Source organism: Eupeodes corollae, chromosome 3 (genome assembly GCF_945859685.1).
Source record: "Eupeodes corollae chromosome 3, idEupCoro1.1, whole genome shotgun sequence".
Taxonomy (NCBI): Eukaryota; Metazoa; Arthropoda; class Insecta; order Diptera; family Syrphidae; genus Eupeodes; species Eupeodes corollae.
In genome coordinates, this window is record NC_079149.1 from 97785541 (window position 1) to 97805893 (window position 20353).

Genomic DNA, 20353 nt, shown 5'->3' on the forward strand with positions numbered 1-20353 from the left:
ACATCATAGCACAGCCACAGAGCAACATTCATGGAGGATTATCCCGTATTGGATTTAGCTGTGTACACGAGTATGGTGGGGGCATTAGAAAATGGAAAATTGAAAAGTAGCAAATCACATTTATCGCAGCAAACAGCAACAACAGTTGGAAAGTTTCTCACTTCTTCGTCGGTTTGTGGAGCGGCGCAGCAATGAAGCGCCATCGCATCCAACATGCCAGGGCAAACCTAGAGCCGAGGGTATAAAAAGAGAAGACAGAAACAGCAGCATGCTGGATGCAGCCGACATAAATCCCGACCGGATGGATATCACCACCACCGGGATGAAAGGCGCACAAATTTAATATGCAATCTCCTTCCTGTTATACCTGGATTGGTTTTAATCAATGATGTTAGAGAGCAGTTCGCTTGTGTTCCTACCTTTAATAGTGGAGTAGAAGAAGTAGAGGTGTGCCAGGGTAAACTTGGAACTTTATTTAGTTTTCTTTTAGGTCATAGCTTATACGGATTTGGACACTTAACATTACTTCTTGTGAGTCAAACTCTTTTATTTTTAAAATGAGAGGTGGGGAACGGATAGATAGACTGATGGCTTGAGAATGATGCAGCAAAATAGAACACAAGCTGGAAAGAAATATAGACATCGCATGTCGAGGTTTTGGTACAGCATTGAAGCAGTAAGTTCAGTAAAGTACAGTTTAATTTCGTGCTTTTTTCTGACAGCAATTGATATATTTTTATGTTCCATACTGTTTCACAATCTGTCATGTTTTGACATTTGAACTTTCTTTGTTAATTCTTTCATTTTTCATTTAAAACTTTTAACACAAGAAATGTTGTCTTTTTTTTTAAAGAAGGTCTTGGATTTGATGGTACAAAATTTGGAGAGTTTTAAAGAGTTCTCATATAAGAGCTCCACACTTTGACATATCGGTGAGACATCCGTCAATTTCTTTGACGTTTATGTTAAAAGTTTTCTAATAAATGATTTTAATTTCTATTTGTGCAGCTGTCAATGTTTTCTTTTGACATTTGACAAGTAAAAATACGCCAGCAGTAGAAATTGTTAAAATTCACTACAAACTTATTGAAAAAATGTGTCTTAGTTCGCAAGTCGTAGTAAAGCAGACCCCTGTTAAAATATATTGAAATTAGAGGAAAAATGGTAATTACTGGGTCAGGTTAGTGATGTGCAGAAACTCGAGAACATTTGAGAATATAGATGTTTTAGTGGTTTTAACGTCAATTTCTATTTTGAATACAAAAATAGGTCTTAAAGCAAAGTTCAGACTCAAGCCGTTTGATCACCAATATTGTAGTAAATTTGGTGATTGGGTCCTTGAAATGCATCAAAATGATTCTGATTTTCACCTCAAAAGTAACGTTAATAAGAATTTTTACATTTTGGGGCTTAGAAACCCGAAGAAGCTCTCGAGCAGAAATAAACGGTGATTTTTTAAGAGCTTGAGAACTTTTTTTAAAAAAAAAACGCATAAAATTTGCAAAATCTCATCGATTCTTTATTTGAAACGTTAGATTGGTCCATGACATTTACTTTTTGAAGATAATTTCATTTAAATGTTGACCGCGGTTGCGTCTTAGGTGGTCCATTCGGAAAGTCCAATTTTGGGTAACTTTTTCGAGCATTTCGGCCGGAATAGCCCGAATTTCTTCGGAAATGTTGTCTTCCAAAGCTGGAATAGTTGCTGGCTTATTTGTGTAGACTTTAGACTTGACGTAGCCCCACAAAAAATAGTCTAAAGGCGTCAAATCGCATGATCTTGGTGGCCAACTTACCGGTCCATTCCTTGAGATGAATTGTTCTCCGAAGTTTTCCCTCAAAATGGCCATAGAATCGCGAGCTGTGTGGCATGTAGCGCCATCTTGTTGAAACCACATGTCAACCAAGTTCAGTTCTTCCATTTTTGGCAACAAAAAGTTTGTTAGCATTGAACGATAGCGATCGCCATTCACCGTAACGTTGCGTAAAACAGCATCTTTGAAAAAATACGGTCCAATGATTCCACCAGCGTACAAACCACACCAAACAGTGCATTTTTCGGGATGCATGGGCAGTTCTTGAACGGCTTTTGGTTGCTCTTCACTCCAAATGCGGCAATTTTGCTTATTTACGTAGCCATTCAACCAGAAATGAGCCTCATCGCTGAACAAAATTTGTCGATAAAAAAGCGGATTTTCTGCAAATTTTCTAGGGCCCATTCACTGAAAATTCGACATTGTGGCAGATCGTTCGGCTTCAGTTCTTGCACGAGCTGTAGTTTATACGGTTTTACACCAAGATCTTTGCGTAAAATCTTCCATGTGGTCGAATAACACAAACCCAATTGCTGCGAACGGCGACGAATCGACATTTCACAGTCTTCAGCAACACTCTCAGAAACAGACGCAATATTCTCTTCTGTACGCATTCGTGTGGTTGGTTTAATGTCCAATAAAGTAAACTGAGTGCGAAACTTGGTCACAATCGCATTAATTGTTTGCTCACTTGGTCGATTATGTAGACCATAAATCGGACGTAAAGCACGAAACACATTTCGAACCGAACACTGATTTTGGTAATAAAATTCAATGATTTGCAAGCGTTGCTCGTTAGTAAGTCTATTCATGATGAAATGTCAAAGCATACTGAGCATCTTTCTCTTTGACACCATGTCTGAAATCCCGCGTGATCTGTCAAATACTAATGCATGAAAATCCTAACCTCAAAAAAATCACCCTTTATTTTCGAGAAGTGCCAGACAATAAACGAAGCTATCGCAATTTCGCAAGAAAATTCCTGGTATTTTATTTGACAGGTGTTTTCGGCCATATTAGTTTTACTACATCTGTCAGATTAGCTGTCATTCATTGAGTTTGTCTTGTGTTATCATCCTCATAAAAAGCTATAGGGTTTAAACACATCTTCTAAACTGTGTTCGATAATTTTCCTTGGATTTAACAACTCTACACAAAGTTTCTGAAAATAGTACCTTATAGCCAATGTGTTTTTCAGTGTAACGAGCTAACGAGACAGTTTTCTGTATTAAGTTCGTTTTATTGATTAAAAGGAAGTTTCAGATATGTGTTAAAATGAGGCTGGTAAAAGAATGCAATCTTTTGGGAATGGAATCGTTTTTTCTCCAATCATTTGACTACATTCGATTGATTGCAATCATTTGAGACTTCATACAATGTTTTTGGTCTTAAAGTGTTTGCATGCACTCGAAATCTTTGCATTCTTTGATTACATTTATTTGAAGGCTCTGTGTTCTTTTTCATTCTTAAGTTAATTTTCATTACACATTTTTTTATTTTAATCTCTTTGAAATCTTCACTTAAGAAGGCAAAAACTTCAAAGGGATGCAAGACTTCAAATGAATGCAAAGAATGTATGAAGTCTCAAATGTCATTGCGAAATTTGAAATCCCCATCTTTGGTTGAATTCATAAATGCAATCTTTATATTGATGTCATAAAAGATTGCATTCTTTTTCAAGGCTGGTTAATAGCGGACTAATTTTAACCAAGACTTTCTATAGACTTTTCTAGCTGTTTTTAGAGTAAAGTGGAACAAAAATACATAATGTGGAACAAAAATACATAATGTGGAACAAAAAACTTAAAGTGGAACAAAAATACTTAAATTGGAACAAAAATTATTGTAGTCCCTTAATACTCGTGATCAAACAGATCTTTTGGTCCTTCGAGCTGGAAAGGTATACATAAATAAGACATTACCAAATGTCTCAATTTTTACAAAGAGGTACAACACGAAGAATTTATTTAAATGGATGGCGTTTAAATGTCAAAACTTTCAAACATGATCACTTCTTGTTTTATTTTGCGAAGAATCAAATCAACTCCATCTCTTTAAATTTTGTTTTAATTCTTCTTTTTTTTATCAACCATCGAACTCCTCGAGAATGTCATTCTCAAAAAAAAAAAGTGTAAAATAAAAGTGAAAAAAGACCTAAAGGAATGTAAATCATTTCTAAAAATAGCTGCTTGACATTCTATAAAAGTGGCCATGTTTTTGTAGAGTTGTTCGTTTCTACATTCTGAATATATTTTATGGGCTTTTATAGTTCACGCTTGCAATCCTTTTAAAGTCATTTGCCTTATTTTTTTTTGTTTTACGTTGCGATGCGTTGCTTTGCTTTGCTTTGTGCTTTGTTTGTTTGTTTGGTTGCATTTTTACACACACGTACGTTGTTGTTCTTCTTCTTGGTCTTCTTTGTGTCATGCGAGTTCTTTTTTTCAGCTTTTTAGCGTTTTCCCTGTTTTCTTTTTTCTTTATTTTAAACTGGATGGATGTTCTTTGATTAGTTAATTATATACGATGTGTATAAAGGTATTTATATATGAAAATGAACGTTTCGCATTTCGCATATTTGTGTCAGTAATGTGCACTCAACCAGGTTCCTAACAAACAGAACAACGAAATGTCACCTTTTATTTGACAGAACAAATAATACACACATTTGCATCAGAACAAACAACAATATGATAACAAAGAATGAAAGAGAGAGAGAGAGAGGAAAAACTATGCCGTTTTTTTTCATCTTTTTTTTTGTTGTTTTGCTTTGTTTTCTAAACAAAAGAAGTTCATTACGCACCTTAACCTGACAGGCATTTCCGTATCGTTGCCGTTGGTTGTTGTTGCATTGAAAGAGAAAAGTCAGCATTGCCAGTTATACTTGAAATAGAACAAAAACTAGCGAGAATAAACAACTGTCAAACAAACAGGTCTAGCGTGTGACACATTAAATTGTTGTTAGATTAAATAGCTTTAGTTTTTTTTGTTGTTAATGTTGTTTTATTTATGTGAAAGCGATTAAATACACAAGTTGTTCACGTCTTGATCTCAGTTGAAGTTGTTCACCTCTTACATAAATGACAATTTTGACTGATAGCGCATTTGAACTGACAGTTATAGAGTAAAGACAGAAGAATGGAATGATTCAGTGCGATGTGCGTTTTTATTGGTGCTGTTATTGTTATTGTTGACTTTTGCTGTTGACACATTATCTGTCAATGGCGCACTATTTATTTTTTTTTGTTCGCCTTTTCTGATAACTTAATCAAGTGTGGTGTGTTTATTTATAATTTTGCCGGTTGACAAAATGAATCACTATAAAAATGAAACACTCATATCACTTTCCATGAAGACCGGATTAGATACAATTTGTTTAAATTATTCTACTCAAGAAATGTTGGTTGTGATTCATGTTGTATGTCGATATCGAAGTTAATTAAATATTTATTATATTACCATTTTCTTCGAAAAAACAATGAATATACGTTTTGTTTTCAAGACTAGACTCAGGGCGACAGAACTCGTGGTTGAAATACTTTGAAATTTCATGAGACATTTTTCGATTCATGATGTTAAAAGAAAGAAAAATGAGGTTGCATAATCTATGGGGGACGAGTTCTAGGTTAAAATAAAAACACATAAAGTTATGAGTTTAAGATAAGAGATCATATTTGTGCTTTGCAAATGTTTAAAGTGCATAGGAAACCAGGTCATGATCAACCATTTTTCCTACGCAGTTGCAGATTATTGCGACGAATGTTTCAATAAAATGTATTTCATTACTTGAGCCTGTACACTTAAGGGTCTTGACAAAAACAAATTTTGACAGTTCATGTTTTACAGGTAAAATAAATCAATTTTTATTTGCTTGTTTTTTTTTGACATTCGATTTGCAAAATAAATTGAATTTTTTTTATTTGAAAACTTCAATTTAAAGAAAAAATAGCGCGTTCTTTTTTCCATCCTTTATTTTCATCTGTCAATTTGTGTTTAAGTCACTTGTAGGGTTTTCCATGGGTAAATCAATTTATTTTTAATCTAGAACTATACTAAATTAATAAATACATAATTCTAACAAAAACATGGTTATCATCTTATGTTTGAGGAGTAGATAAAATGAAAAGAAATGTGAATACAAATTTGACAGCTACTCTGACACTAATTCCAGTGAAACAAAGAAAAAACACAAAAATATGATACAAGTAATCAATTGTTAATCGTGTTCCATTTGACAGAAAGAAATCAAAAATTTAGTTCCGTCAAAACATTGAACTTGACAGTACAGATTAGTTTTTTAAATAATAAATAAATAAATAATAATACATTTAAGCCATTTTTTTTTTAAATTCATAGATTCATTTCACTAATGTCACTTGACATTAGAATAATTGACAGCAACATGTTGGTTGACACAACACAAAAACAAACAATAGCCGTATTTCTGTTTTAGGTCATATTCTAAAATGTAGTCGTGCTACATCTAAGAGACTAGGAGCGATCAAATAGCTTTCCATGAAAGCTTGAAAAAAAAATGTTGACAGCGTTTTTAAATAAGTAGCACATGAAAGCTCAAAAATTGCAGTAACCAGTAAAAAGCGTATGCTCTTACTAAATAATAAAAAAATCCTAAACAAATAACTACTAATCATACTCTACGAACATCCCTACGAGATACCCAAAAGTTATCAATTTTAGAAATTTTTAAATTCGAGACTCGAGCAAACGCCAAACGTCAAATTTCTTATTTTTGTATTTTTAATGCGTATAAAATCATACTTGACTTGTTTTCGAAAAAAATAAATGTTAAGATCGAAAACTGAGTTTACATAGAAATGAAGATATCACATATCAATTTGACATTTCATTTAAACTGAACAAAACTAAAATTAAGAAAAGTACTGACTGTCAAAACTCACAACATCCTCAGATCTGTCAACGAGAAAATCCAATTGCCATACCATTGTGTAAACCTACAGGTTTTGGTACAATATTACCGGAGACGTCATTTTAAGATGACACATAAGATCTCTGACCTGACATTTGCTAACAATTTTTTCATGGTTAACCAACTTTGACACTTCATTGAAACTTAAGAAAAAAAACATCTTAAGTGCTGGCGATTGTCAGTTTCTACAAAAGTGTCAGACCTGTCAATAAGAAAATCAAATTGTCATACAATCCCGAGTGTTTCTTCAGTTTTTGGAACAATATTACCATTATTATTATTTTTCATGGTTTGCCAACTTGGACTTTTCATTGAATTTTAACAAAAAAAACATCTTAAGTACCGACGATTGTCAGTTTTAACAAAATTGTCAGACCTGTCAAAAAGAAAATCAAACTGTCATACAATCCCGAGTGATTCTACAGTTTTTATGACAACAAACTACATTTTAAGATCACACGTAAGATGTCCAACATGACATTTGCGAACAAATTTTTCTATTGTGAACCAACTTTGAAGTTTATTACAACTTAACAAAAAACAAATCTTAAATACTGACGTTTATCAGTTTTTACAAAAGTATCAAGCTGGAATCTACTTTTTTTGATAATATTGCCAGAAATGTCATTTTAAGATTACACGTAAAATGTCTATCATGACACACAAACTACATTTTAAGATCACATGTAAGATGTCCAAATTGACATTTGTTAACCAACTTTGACGTTTATTGAAACTTAACAAAAAAAATCTTAAGTACTGACGATTATCAGTTTTACAAGTGTCAGACCTGAATCTACAGTTTTTGGATAATATTGGCATAAATGTCATTTTAAGATTGTCACGTAATATGTCTAAACGTGACATTTGCTAACAATTTTTTCATGGTTACCAACTTTGACATTTCATTGAAATTTAACAAAAAAAAAGGTATTAATTACTAACGATTGTTAGTTTTATCAAAAGTGTCAAAACTGTGGAACAAGATTACCAGAAACGTAATTTAAGATGACATAAGATGTCTGAACTGGACGATTGTCAGTTTTCACAGAAGTGTTAGAACTGCCAATTAGAAAATCAAATTGTCATAAAATTCTGAGTGATTCTACAGTTTTTATGACATCAAACGACATTTTAAGATCACACGTAAGATGTCCAAATTGACATTTGCTAAAGATTATTTTTATTGTTAACCAACTTTGACGTTTATTGAAACTTAACGAAAAAAAAACAAAAATCTTAAGTACTGACGATTATCAGTTTTTACAAAAGTGTCAAACCTGAATCTACAGTTTTTTGGATAATATTGCCAGATACGTCAATTTAACGACAGATGTCTGATCTGGCATTTGCTATTTTTTTCATCTCATCTGACAAAAGAAATTGTAAGACTTTTAGAAAAAATCTGACAACAGTTTGTACAATTCTTCATTAGCAGTTTTATTTTTCGTTCTTAACAATCAATAGTATTTCAACTGTCAAACTAAAAATTACGTTTCATATTTCGTTCTGTTTCAGTTTTTGTTAAGTGTGTTCAGAGCTTCAAACGACACACGGTTCCCGAATGCCCCTTTTTTTATATTATATTTTTGTAATCATTTCATAATTCATATCTCGATTTCATTTCAGCTTTCAAAACCCAACAGCCCCGCTGTTCATTGTCACAGTGTTAAATTTAAATTGCTGGGGTTGTTGGAAACAAATTATATTGCCTTGCCCTTGTCGTCGCATCTTTTACTGCCTTTGGAATAACACTTTGCGTTCTTTTTAGGGTCAACAATCATAATGCTTGTTTTTTGGTGGTTTTATGTTTCCATTTATGTAGAAAGGCAATACCACCCTGAACAAATTTGACAGTTTGATGTTTCTAAGCTTTCATATTTTTCTATCCCTCTTTTAATATTTTAATTGATTTTTTAACATCTCAAATCGTAAAGCAGAACTTTGCCATAAAATCAACACCAGATACATAACTGGAAATGGAAACTGTTGTAGATAATAATTTGCATGGGGGTTTTAAAAAACGATTTATGAATTTTTCGAAAACGAAAAATTCCGTCTTGCAACTGTTAAGTATTCATACAAATAAATTGCTTTGGATTGATTTATGGCTCTATTATGATTATTACTTTTTTTATCTTTTTCTGTTGTTATTGTGACATCAAATTTATTCCATTCCACGACTGTCAAGTCTTGGCAAAGCTTGGAACAACAAATAATAAGAAAAACATCAAGACAAGAAGACAAGACAAGGCAATATTGTGTTATGTGTGTCGCCGCAGTCGCACATTAAAATAATTCTCATAGGAAATATAAATATCTACAATTCTTATGTTCAATGTGTTCCTACATTTACACTTCAAGTCAAGAAGTCAAGAATTGAGTCATTTTATTTCATTGCATTCCCATGCCCCATTTTGGAAAATTATTTTCCAAATAAATTGTGTATAAATTGTAGGCTTGGGGAAATGGTACGAGTATATATTTTCTTGATGGAATTCTCAGACGACAATGAGGATTACGGATAAAACTAAATAAGATAATAATTTGGGGCTTCTGTGAACGACGCGACGACAATTTTACTGAATATGAAAACCAAAAAGTGTCTGTTTTCGATTTGGATTATGTGTTTTATTGATGGGAGTGGGCGTCATTATGGTCGTTTACGTTTTCTCTGTTTTGGATGTCTTTATTTTTGGATTTCTTGTTTTCTTGTTTTTGAGGAGCTCCTGTTTCTGGTATTGATGGTGTTGACACAGGTGGCTTGTCTTATATAGTTAAAGCCGGCCGGCCCGAACTAACAACAAGAAGACACAAAAGACAAGTGGTGTGTTCTTGTCTTGATGAGTTGTGACTATTTCCATTTAAAATTTTATTTATTCGTTTTTAATTTTTATGACAATTTATGGAATTGTAGTCTTTGTCAAGGCAAATTAGATAATGTGGACATGGACATGTTTGTGACAGAAGTCCTTGTTCAGAAATTGTTGAGTTTTAAAGAATTTGAAAAATGTTATGAGGTGTGACAAGACAAGGAAAAGTTAACCTTGACATTCTTTTTAATTTGAAAACATTCATATTTCAAGAGGAAGATTACAGTTATACTTTGACAATCTTAATAAAGACTCAAAGTGTAAACGAATTTGACATATGGAATACATGCCAATACCAGGTTGAACTGAACTAAAGCTAAATACATACCATTGTTATATCTTGTGATATGCTGACTTCAATGACAGTAACTGTCAATATTCCGACAATACTGTAAAAACCTTTCAATTTCAATATTTATCTAACAATTTCTGAAAATATTGCGGCGAAAAATTGTAATAATTTTGAATATTTCGACATTTGGGAAGCTGTCCCTTTTTTTTTTAGATTCTCTGACAATTACAATTCTGAAAACATTGCTGCAAATCATGTATTAAAGGAAATTTCATTTTGAATATCATGATATTTAAGAAGCTGTCACTTTTTGACATTTGTGGCATTACTAAAAGTGGAATGACTCACACTTTAACAACGTATTGAAATTCTTGACACACGTTCATAGAGATTCACTGTACAATCGAATTTGACATATGGAACACAAACCTTGAATATAAGTTTGAACGTACCCTAAAACTAAGTATGCACATTGTCACATTTCGTAAGATTATTAGATCAATCAGCTATCTGACAAAAGCTGTCAACAAGCTGACAATATCGAACTACCTTTCAATGAAGAATTGTCTGTTCGAACGGTTGGCAGATTTTTTTTAGTCTCCGATTACATTGTCAGTGGTTTTCGATTAAGAAATTGGCAGAAGCTGTCATCTTAAATAACGACATATGACTATTTTAAACTTTCAAACGGCAAAAAATTGCAATAAGTTTGAATATTTTAATATTTGGGAAGCTGTAACTTTTTGAGAAATTATCTGACAATGACATTTCTGGAAACATTGCTGCAAAATATGTAATAAATCAACTTCTATTTTGAATATCACGATAATTGAGAAGCTGTCACTTTTGAAGCTGTAATTTTTTGACATTTGTGCCATTACTAAAAATGGAACGACTGACACTTTAACAACGCATTGAAATTCTTGACACGCGATCATAAAGACTCACTATAAAATTGAATTTGACAAATGTTACACGTACCGTAAAGCTAAGTATGCACATACATACCATTGTCATATCTCGTAAGATTATTAGATCAGTCAGCTATCTGACAAAAGCTGTCAACAAGCTGACAATATCGTACTACCTTTCAATGAAGTATTGTCTGTTCGAACGGTTGGCAGTTTTTTCCAGTGTTCGATTTCATTGTCAGATGGCTTTCGATTAAAAAATTGGCGGAAACTGTCATCTTAAATAACGACATCCGATAATTTCAAACTTTATCAACAATGACATTTCTGGTAATATTGCAGCAAAAAATTGTAATATGTTAATTTTGATTGATTGACTTGGAAATCTGTCACTTTTAAAGCTGTCATTTTTTGACAAAAAATTATATTCATTTTGAATACCGCGATACTTGGAAATCTGTTTTTTTTTGACATTTGACAAAAAATTATTAAAATTGATACAACAACAGCTTCAACAACGCATTGAAATTGTTAAAATTCACTGAAGACATTTTGATTTTCAGTAAGGAGGACAATTTTTAGAGCTCGATCTTTAATGTGTCACAGTTTGGTTCCGTTTTTGAGCTGTTATGTGTGTGAGGTGTTAATTTTCAACTATACAGGCGCTGTTACGTCCCACATAAACAAAATAATCGCAGTTTTGAAAAAAAAAAAAAAAGGTTTTTGGAGCTTGTTTTTTTTATGGAAGATGTGATTTAATACCTTTCGACTTTTTTCTTTGGGGCCACGTGAAAGATAAAAGGCCGTGCACATGAGAGCGAACAAGAAATAAACGAATGGACAAACAAACGTGATTTTACACATTTAAAAAATTAAATTTCAAACAAAAACAAATTTAAATTATAAAAAAAAACAATTGACATAAATTTGCATTTTGTTGTCTAAAACAAGAAAACTGTCAAACTCTATTCGCGTTCCACATACCATCCACACTGCAACGAATACTTTGTTCGCGCTTAACTTAACCTCAAAATTATACCAGTCCTATTTTGTTTGTTGAAAAGGGTAGTTATAAATTGACATATATAATTGACATCGCTGTCTGCGAATAGAAATAAAGCTCATGTGAAAGAAAAGTCAAAATAAGTGAACATCCACAGTTCGCAGTTCGTAGCTCATGTGAAAGATGCTTAAGGTCGATTGAATACCTTGATAATGGAATTTGGTAAGTTATCGATAAAATGAGCAAGGGTCTCTTTTTTCCACATGTGGTTTTCAATCTGGCATTACTTTTTTGGAAGTTGTCTTTTTGACAGCTGTCACTTTGTTTATGCTTAGTTTAGTTTGTCATTTTATAATGAATAGTCTTAAGGACTATTTACATAATAGCAACTGACGCCCTGCAAATGAATAAATAAATGTGATTTTTAACAATAATATAAAGCGAATTGAGTTTGACAGTTCGTTAAAATAAGATTCGCAAAAAACAATTAGTTTTTTCAATGTCAACAGCGATTTCATTCCCATTATAAGAGAATTTTTTAAAGACACATTTTTTTCTCGAATGTTATTTTAACGAACTGTCAAACTTAATTCGCGTTCTACATACAATCCACACTTTAACACTCTAACCTTAAAATTTGATTCTAGTCTTTTGCTTTTGTATTGACGAATAAAAAGAAACCATGTCAAAGAAATGTCATAATGAACGAAAATTCGTGCCCGAGACGATTGAGGCATTGGAAAAGAATATGTCGTTATTTCTAACATACTTGTCGAAAATTGGGAATCTCGACTAAAATGTATTCGAGTCTGAAATCAGTTTTAAAAAATATTGGCAAAGCTTTATATGTATGATAAAGGTAAACAAACAGTTACATGCGCTATTTTTCTTCTTAAAAACCACACGTCTAAAACACCCTTTATAATTGAAACTATCAAAAGGCAATTAAAAGAAATCAACATTTTTTTAAATCGTTTTATAGAAATTTGAAAACGCAACACCAATTTCAAATAATAAAAGCCCCACTGTGTAGACTGGCTCTATCTCTAACCCCGTCAGTTCTATTTGACATAGGAATTTTCAGGTTTTTTTTTTAGAACTCAAATTCCAGAAAGCCCTGCCCTAAACAGACTGTCAGTCATCCATTCAAACATTTGAAAAATAAATAAATAGGGAATTGGTAATGGGTGAGTGACGCGACGCTTAAATTAATCGAGCTGTTAAATTCCTTAAGGGAGTCCGAAGCATAGCACAACCACCACCACACCAGCAATTAAAATGAGTTAAGTTTAAAAAAAAACGCCACCAGACTTGTCAATGATTCTAACTTAACATAAATGTCAAATGACATTTAATATTTAGGGTGTGATGGGAAATATGTTCAGTTGAACTTTTATTCCCAGAAAAGATATAAAAATATATACAATTTTTTATTTCTTTAGATAAAAAATAAAGCGAAGCAGAACGAATTCAATTGATATCAAAAAAATGACGAATCAAGAAGAGAAAAATATTTCAAGTGTAAACAATCAAATTAGACAGTGGACGAAGTGATTCGGAGGAATTGAAGAGTAAACAAACAAAAAAAACTTAAATTAACAACAAAACAAAAATTGAAAAATTAAGTCAGGAATTTATTTATTTACATAATTTATAAAAAGATGTAGAGTGCGTATTTTAGGTACAGTAGGGTACAAAAACTGACCAAAGAAAATGAAATTAACAATTCCAATGTTAATTTCAAAATAAAAAATAAATGTTTTATTAGAAACGCAAACAAACAATTTATTCATTAAATTAAACACTCAGTCAGTCAGTCGGCGTTACTTTGAATCATTATCAAGCCATTGTTGAAATTGATGCTCCAATTTTTGAAGTCACATAATTAAAAAACGGAAAAACTTGCAAATGATTGTGATTAATTTGTTAGAAATTTTAATATTTCATTATATAAAAATGACAACAATTGTATTAACAATCAATTAGAATAAAAATAAAAACTGCAAGAGATATCTAAACCAACAATAGCAGCTACTTAAACAAAAATAGCAAAACATTAATTAATATAATTATTATTACTTTTGGTATTTTTGTTGTGTTTGGTGGTTCAAACTGATAAAATATAAATTATTTTATTCATGTTTTTGTTTGACAACAACGACAACATTGCAAAAAAAAAAAAAACAAAGTTCAAGGCAATTTTCAAAGCATATTAAAACCAGAACCAACAATTTGGGAGGTACAATTTTAAAATAAAACGTTATCAAAATCTCATTAACGTGATGATGATAATGATTGATGATGGTTAATGAACTTTTTTGAAAAACGTTGCGCTAGGATGATTTATTGAAATCACGGCAACTTTTGAAATATTGTAGGTTTGGAGGAAGGCTTATATGTAAGTTAAATTTAGAAGCGTTCTTGTGACAGATGATAATGTTATTAACGAGTGAAAGTTTCTATTCCGTTCATTGCAAAAATTTGTGAAGTTTCCAATTTGTTTTCCAATTCATTTTCCTAAGGGCCCAGAGAGTCAAATTTGATATGTTCGATGCCGATTTTAAGTTGAAACGTTGTAGTTTTTGCACTTACAAAAAAAATATTATTGAACTCAGTAATTTACTTCTCGCTCATTTTTAACTTCTCAATCATAAAATCGTTTTCAATGAACCGCTGATTGTTTCACTGAAAGCTTTCAATTCTTTTTATATGTCCACCTGTCAGTTGAACTTTTAATGGTCAACTCTAATTTCAAATGCTCGATTGTAATCAGGGAATGATATATTCCAATCAGGAAATGTCAAAAACCTGTCAAACAAATTCTAATTTTTGATTTCAATCATGATAATCAATTATAGCTTTAACTGATCCCTTAACAATAGATTCTTTTATGTAAAAGTGTGAAACTAATCGTTTCGCTCATTGTGTTTTTCAGGAAATTACAGAAATTTTCAATGATTTCTATAAACGACCCATCAAATAAATTCAAATGATTGGTTTAAATTATGAAAACCAATGATAGCGAAAACTGGAGACCTTAAATACTTTTTTATCATTTGAAACATCATGGAGCCCTGACCAAATTCCTTCTAATAGCCCTGAGGCAAATTGTTACACGATTTTCAAGCAAAGTTTTGCAATATAAAAACCTTTGATTTTTTTCCAGCTTTCAAAAATGTAACAATTTGGTTAGATTATGAACACCAGTTATTGCTATTTTTTCCAAGACCTTTTCATTTCTTATTAACTATTCGCTCACATTTTACGAAGTTGGTCGATCTTCGTCATCGTAGTTTCTAGCTTAAGTTTTTCACCCTATTCTAGAATGTTTTTTTGATATGAAAAGACTATCAAACATTTTACAACTCTTAAAATCTCTCTAAAACGATTATAATTTCTAGGCTGAAAAATTTGTTCAATTTTGACTTGGGAAATTTTACTAAATGGTCAAAAAAAAATGTTTAAGTAATTACAATTCGAAAACCATCAGGTTTTTGTTAATTTTTGTAGGTTTTTGTGTTATGTGTAAACAAAGAAGTAGGTACGAGTATCTATTTCAATGCTTTTTAGTTTCCGAGATATTTTAGTCGAAAACTGACTTTTACCAATTTTAGCTGCATTTTTTTAAAGTTTTTATTTATTAAAAAAAAAAAAATACCGATTGGATTATAAAATAATGTTGAAAACAATAATTTGTAGAGAATACATTTTTTTGTAAGTCAATACGTTCATTAATTCTCTGGACATTCAGGAGCAAATAAGTTTATTAACATATTTTGTGTTGTACTCGTATGTTTCCGACATTTAAAAAAGCTGTGACTTGGATCTTTCTATAAAAAAAAATATAAAAATAAATAAATAAATTAGGTGGCGCAACAGCCCATGAAGAGCCAGGGTCTAGTGACTTACAACTCTCAACCATTCCTGTGTGCGAGTACTGTTGTCAGGGATGGAACATGGAAGGGACCTACAGTTTTAAGTCGAATCCGAGCGGCACATTTTTTGCCACTACTTCATCAGACAACTGTCCTGCAGCATCGTCTCAATGTATGGATCAGAAACAATAATCTAATTGGGGAGTGTCAAGCTGGTTTCAGATCAGGCTATTCTACAATTGACCACATTTTCGTCTTGAGAAGTATTGCAGAATCATTTATGAATAAAGGAGCAAAATTATATGCATTATTTGTGGACTTTAAGTCGGCATTTGATACTGTTAATAGAAATGCTTTGATATATAAGTTGTATGGCATGGGAATGTCCTGGAGGTTTGCAAGGATAATCCAAAATCTTTATATCAGCACAAAATCAGCTGTCTGGAATGGCGAAGAGATGTCAGATTGGTTTCACACTTGCACAGGAGTTAGACAAGGATGTACTCTAAGCCCATCGTTGTTTGCCCTCTTTTTTGAACATCTCGTAGAATTCCTACCTCGTGGTATTGAGTACGCCGGAAAAGCTATCAAAGCACTGATGTTCGCCGACGATATTGTCATTCTCGCATACTCGCCAGAATCTCCAGAATTAATGATAAACCGCTTGTGTGACTACTGCAAAATATGGAACTTGACTGTGAATTTAGAAAAGTCAAAAGTCATGATATTCAGGAAAGGGGGCGGGTGTAACCGCAACAGTGAGAAATGGTGGTATAATGGAGAGACAATCGAAGTTGTCAACGAGTACAGGTACCTAGGGATACTAATGACTAAGAACCTGGACATGGAGAACCACTTTAAGGATAAGCTTGCAAAGGCTAAGAACGCAATCGCTGCCACGTGAAACAGGTGTTTTTCGAACAAGAATATTAGACAAAATTCGAGTTTTTGAAGCAGTTACAGAAGCCATCATTTTATATTCGGCTCAGGTGTGGGGCTACAAGCAGTATGAAACGGTGGAAAAATTGCTGAGATATTATATTAAAAGAATCTTTCATATTCCGTCCAACGCCCCGAATTATCTGGTCATGCTGGAAACTGGACTTCCACCTCTGTTTATACGGACCCTTAAGCTACATATAGATTATATTCTTAAGGCTATCAATATGTCTAATGCAAGACTTCCAAAGATAGTAGCGCTTCATATAATAAGGAGAAATACAGGCTGGATGGAAGAATGGCAGGAACTAAGTCAATGATGCGGGATTGCGATAACTTAAGCGAATGGAAACCAAGGCTTTACGAACTAATAGCAAATGTGGATCGTAAGTGTAGAGAAGGATATGTGATGGAAGCAACAGGCTCAGTTCATAGAACCCTATACAGCAATTTGAATCATAATTTTAATTAAAGGAATTATTTTCGAGATGAATATAGTATTGACGAAATATCCATGATGGGAAGATTAAGAGGTGAACTTCTTTGCCTCAACTACATTCCACATAGAGACGATCTACCGATAATTTGTGATCTATGTAACATGCAAGAGAGAGATGATACCGTACATTTCATAGGCCGGTTTCCGGTCTTAGCTGAAACCAGGAGATATTACCTAGGTTCCAATATCTTATTGGTTATCCAGATAATAGATCTCCTCAATGAGATGAACGTCCCAAAATTATTTATGTACTGCAAAGCTGCGTTAAGATATCGACAAAGAATAATAGATCAAGACTTTTAATCTTTGCGTAAAGGTACTCGTAGCCATGTTAATTACAAGTTATTCAGTTCTTTTTTTTTTACTTAATTATTCTAATAAAATAAGAGATTTAATACATGTAAATTTTATTTTTGTCAATCGGCTGACGGCAATGCCATGCTCAATGATTTTGAATATATATTCAGCCCTATCATGAATTCCATCGTAATCGGAAATTTTTACGAGTCCCGAAAAACTGTATCATGAAATCCGTTCGTAATGCAAAATTGTATGAGATTTACCACACATTTTAAACTCGACAAATCGCACCGACAGTAATTTCCGATGGAAAGTTAAAAATTAAATGTTTTGGTTCGATTTGGATAATATCTAAAATTTTGTATTACATATTAAGAATATTTATAAAAATTGCAGATACTCATGACTAGGGCAACCAAAAATATGTCCCAAAAACTAGTTTCAAGAATATACCCTTAAAAATCAAATATATGCCCTCAAAATATGCTCCATAAATGTAAAAGATGCTTATAAGAAGCGTTATTTGCTTTAAGAAATTAATTAATAAGAACAATACCATTTAAAAAAGAAAAATCAAAACTCTTTTCCTTCATTCAAACTTTTTGGAGATAAATAAAACATCAAAAAATGTGTTTAATGGCGATTAGATCAACTTCGCACACATACAATATTTTTTTTAAAAAGAAAAACAAAACAAAGTTAAAGCAAATTCATTTTTGAATAAAAGACATTTTTTAATGTCAGCTATTAATTTATAATTTATAAATTTATTACAAATTTGTGTTGCAGTAAATAACTAACATTTCACTGAATTTTTGAAAAGGAAGCTTTGTCTGTTTGATCGAAAAACACTTTTACACATGAAAAAGCTATGTTCAACGTCATCAGAAGTGATCAGAGCGTATTTGAATGCTAAAATTTCAGCACGTGTACCTATATTCTTCAACTGCTATGGATTTATCTCCTGACAAAGCCATTGCAATTATTTTTAGTTGTCAAAAACATCAAAAATCCGAATAATCTTTTCAAAATGCTCGTTAGTAGTTCACCTTCGAACCATGTGCCGTTTTATAATTGGTTATGGAGGTAGTTCCAATCCAGATTCTATGCCCCTAAAAGGTTATACTCTGGATGGACCTTTAATTTTTTTTTCCTGATTGTTTATTTCGTGTTTTTGTCTATTAATGTAATGATTTGTTTTTCTTGCTTGCCTTTACAAAAAAGGAAAAATTATGCAAAAGTATCCATTTTCAGTGAAATATGCAAAAATATGCCCTAACATATGACGTTTAAAAGACGAAGATTTGAAACGCATTTCTATCACAGTCTCGTGTTAAAAAATATATGTTCGAACATATTTTTGGTTGCCCTACTTATCACCTTATTTGAACATTTCAGAATAAGAAAAAAAAGTGTGTCTTATTTTAAACAATTTAATTCAAAACTTGGAGATTTTTTCGACGCTACTCAAATGGAACCGTAACTGTAACTTTAACTTGCAGGCAAACATTTTAAACAGAAGGCAGAATTGTATACAATGTTTTGCAACATATGCCATCAGCATGACTCATGATTCAAAAACCACACCCTTAAGTAGCTAAAATTGTTCAAAAAGATTTTTTTTAAATTGATACTTTCTTGATTAGACTATTTTTTTCTGTAGTACAATTAAAACAATACTTTTCAAAGATGAATTCGAAATCCGCCTTTAATTTTTTATATCACATCGATTTTTAAAATATGCCCATTTAAAAGACAATCAAAAACGTTTTAGTTAAAAATCAACATATCTTTTAACAATAAATTTTATAATGATGTTCAAAATTACAAATGAAGTACAAGCAAAGTACCTACAAAGTTTAAAACATTCTCGAATATTACTTAGTTCCTGGAAATTCTCATTAATTTTGAGCAAAATTTGAATTTAATACTTTCATAGTTTTGTAAGTTATATTTTGGAATGAATTGAGACTGATTTCAAATCTGTTATCTATTTAATTTTAACTTTTTCTTCAGATTTTAAAAGTATCAGTGTTTATTTCAAAAACTTGCTATAATATTATTGTTCTGTACATCTGTAGTCCTAGCAGCATACATTTATGATTTTTGTTAGACATGTGAAATTTCAAAACTTATAAAGGTTTTCAAAATAATATATGAAATAATATCAATATTTCAACTGAATACTAAAGAAAGAGATAATTTATTTCAAAAACTATCACGGGATTTATTGAAAAAAAATACTTTCTATCTGTTTTCGAATTTTAAAAAGTAATTTTTTAAAAACTTGACGTGATAAGAATAATATTGAAGTCCGTTGTAAATAATGAAGGCCATGAAACTCATTGGAAAATTGAATTTTGATGATTATTTATTTTATTTTATTTTAATATGTTTCTTTCCATACTGTGAAATCCGTAAAAATAGGCTATAAAATGTCAAAAACCTTATTGCTTATTATTTAGAGAATTTCAATATTTATTGCTACAAAAATTAAAGAATTGTGTATTCACACACAAGAAAAAACACATTAAAAACATTTTGAATCTATTAAGATGGTAAGATGGACATTATTGGTCTTCAGTAAAATAATATTTTCAACAACATCTTTCAACTTTTTTACCTGTCTCTTTGAATACATTTTTAAACCAACAAAAATAATTTGAAATCAAAAGGTATTTAAATGATTCAAATCAATTTTAAAACCTTATTTCTTTAGTGACTGTAGTTAAGTCATGTTTTTGACTTTTTTCTAAAAGAAATCTTTTGACTTCCATAATAACTTCGACTTTTAACATAAAAGTTAAGTAATTTTTTCAAAAGTCATGACTTGAAGTCAGTTTTATAAAACTCACTTTGACTAGAGTGTTTTTGACTCTATGAAGACATTAAAGTCACTCAC

General features: G+C 31.6%; 1 protein-coding gene across 4 annotated transcripts in view; it reads right to left on the reverse strand.

Moving 5' to 3' along the window:
* LOC129951525 (A-kinase anchor protein 200) overlaps nucleotides 1-20353 on the reverse strand; it is a 236264-nt gene that overhangs the window by 78604 nt on the left and 137307 nt on the right. The gene's annotated exons all lie outside the window — the stretch shown is intronic.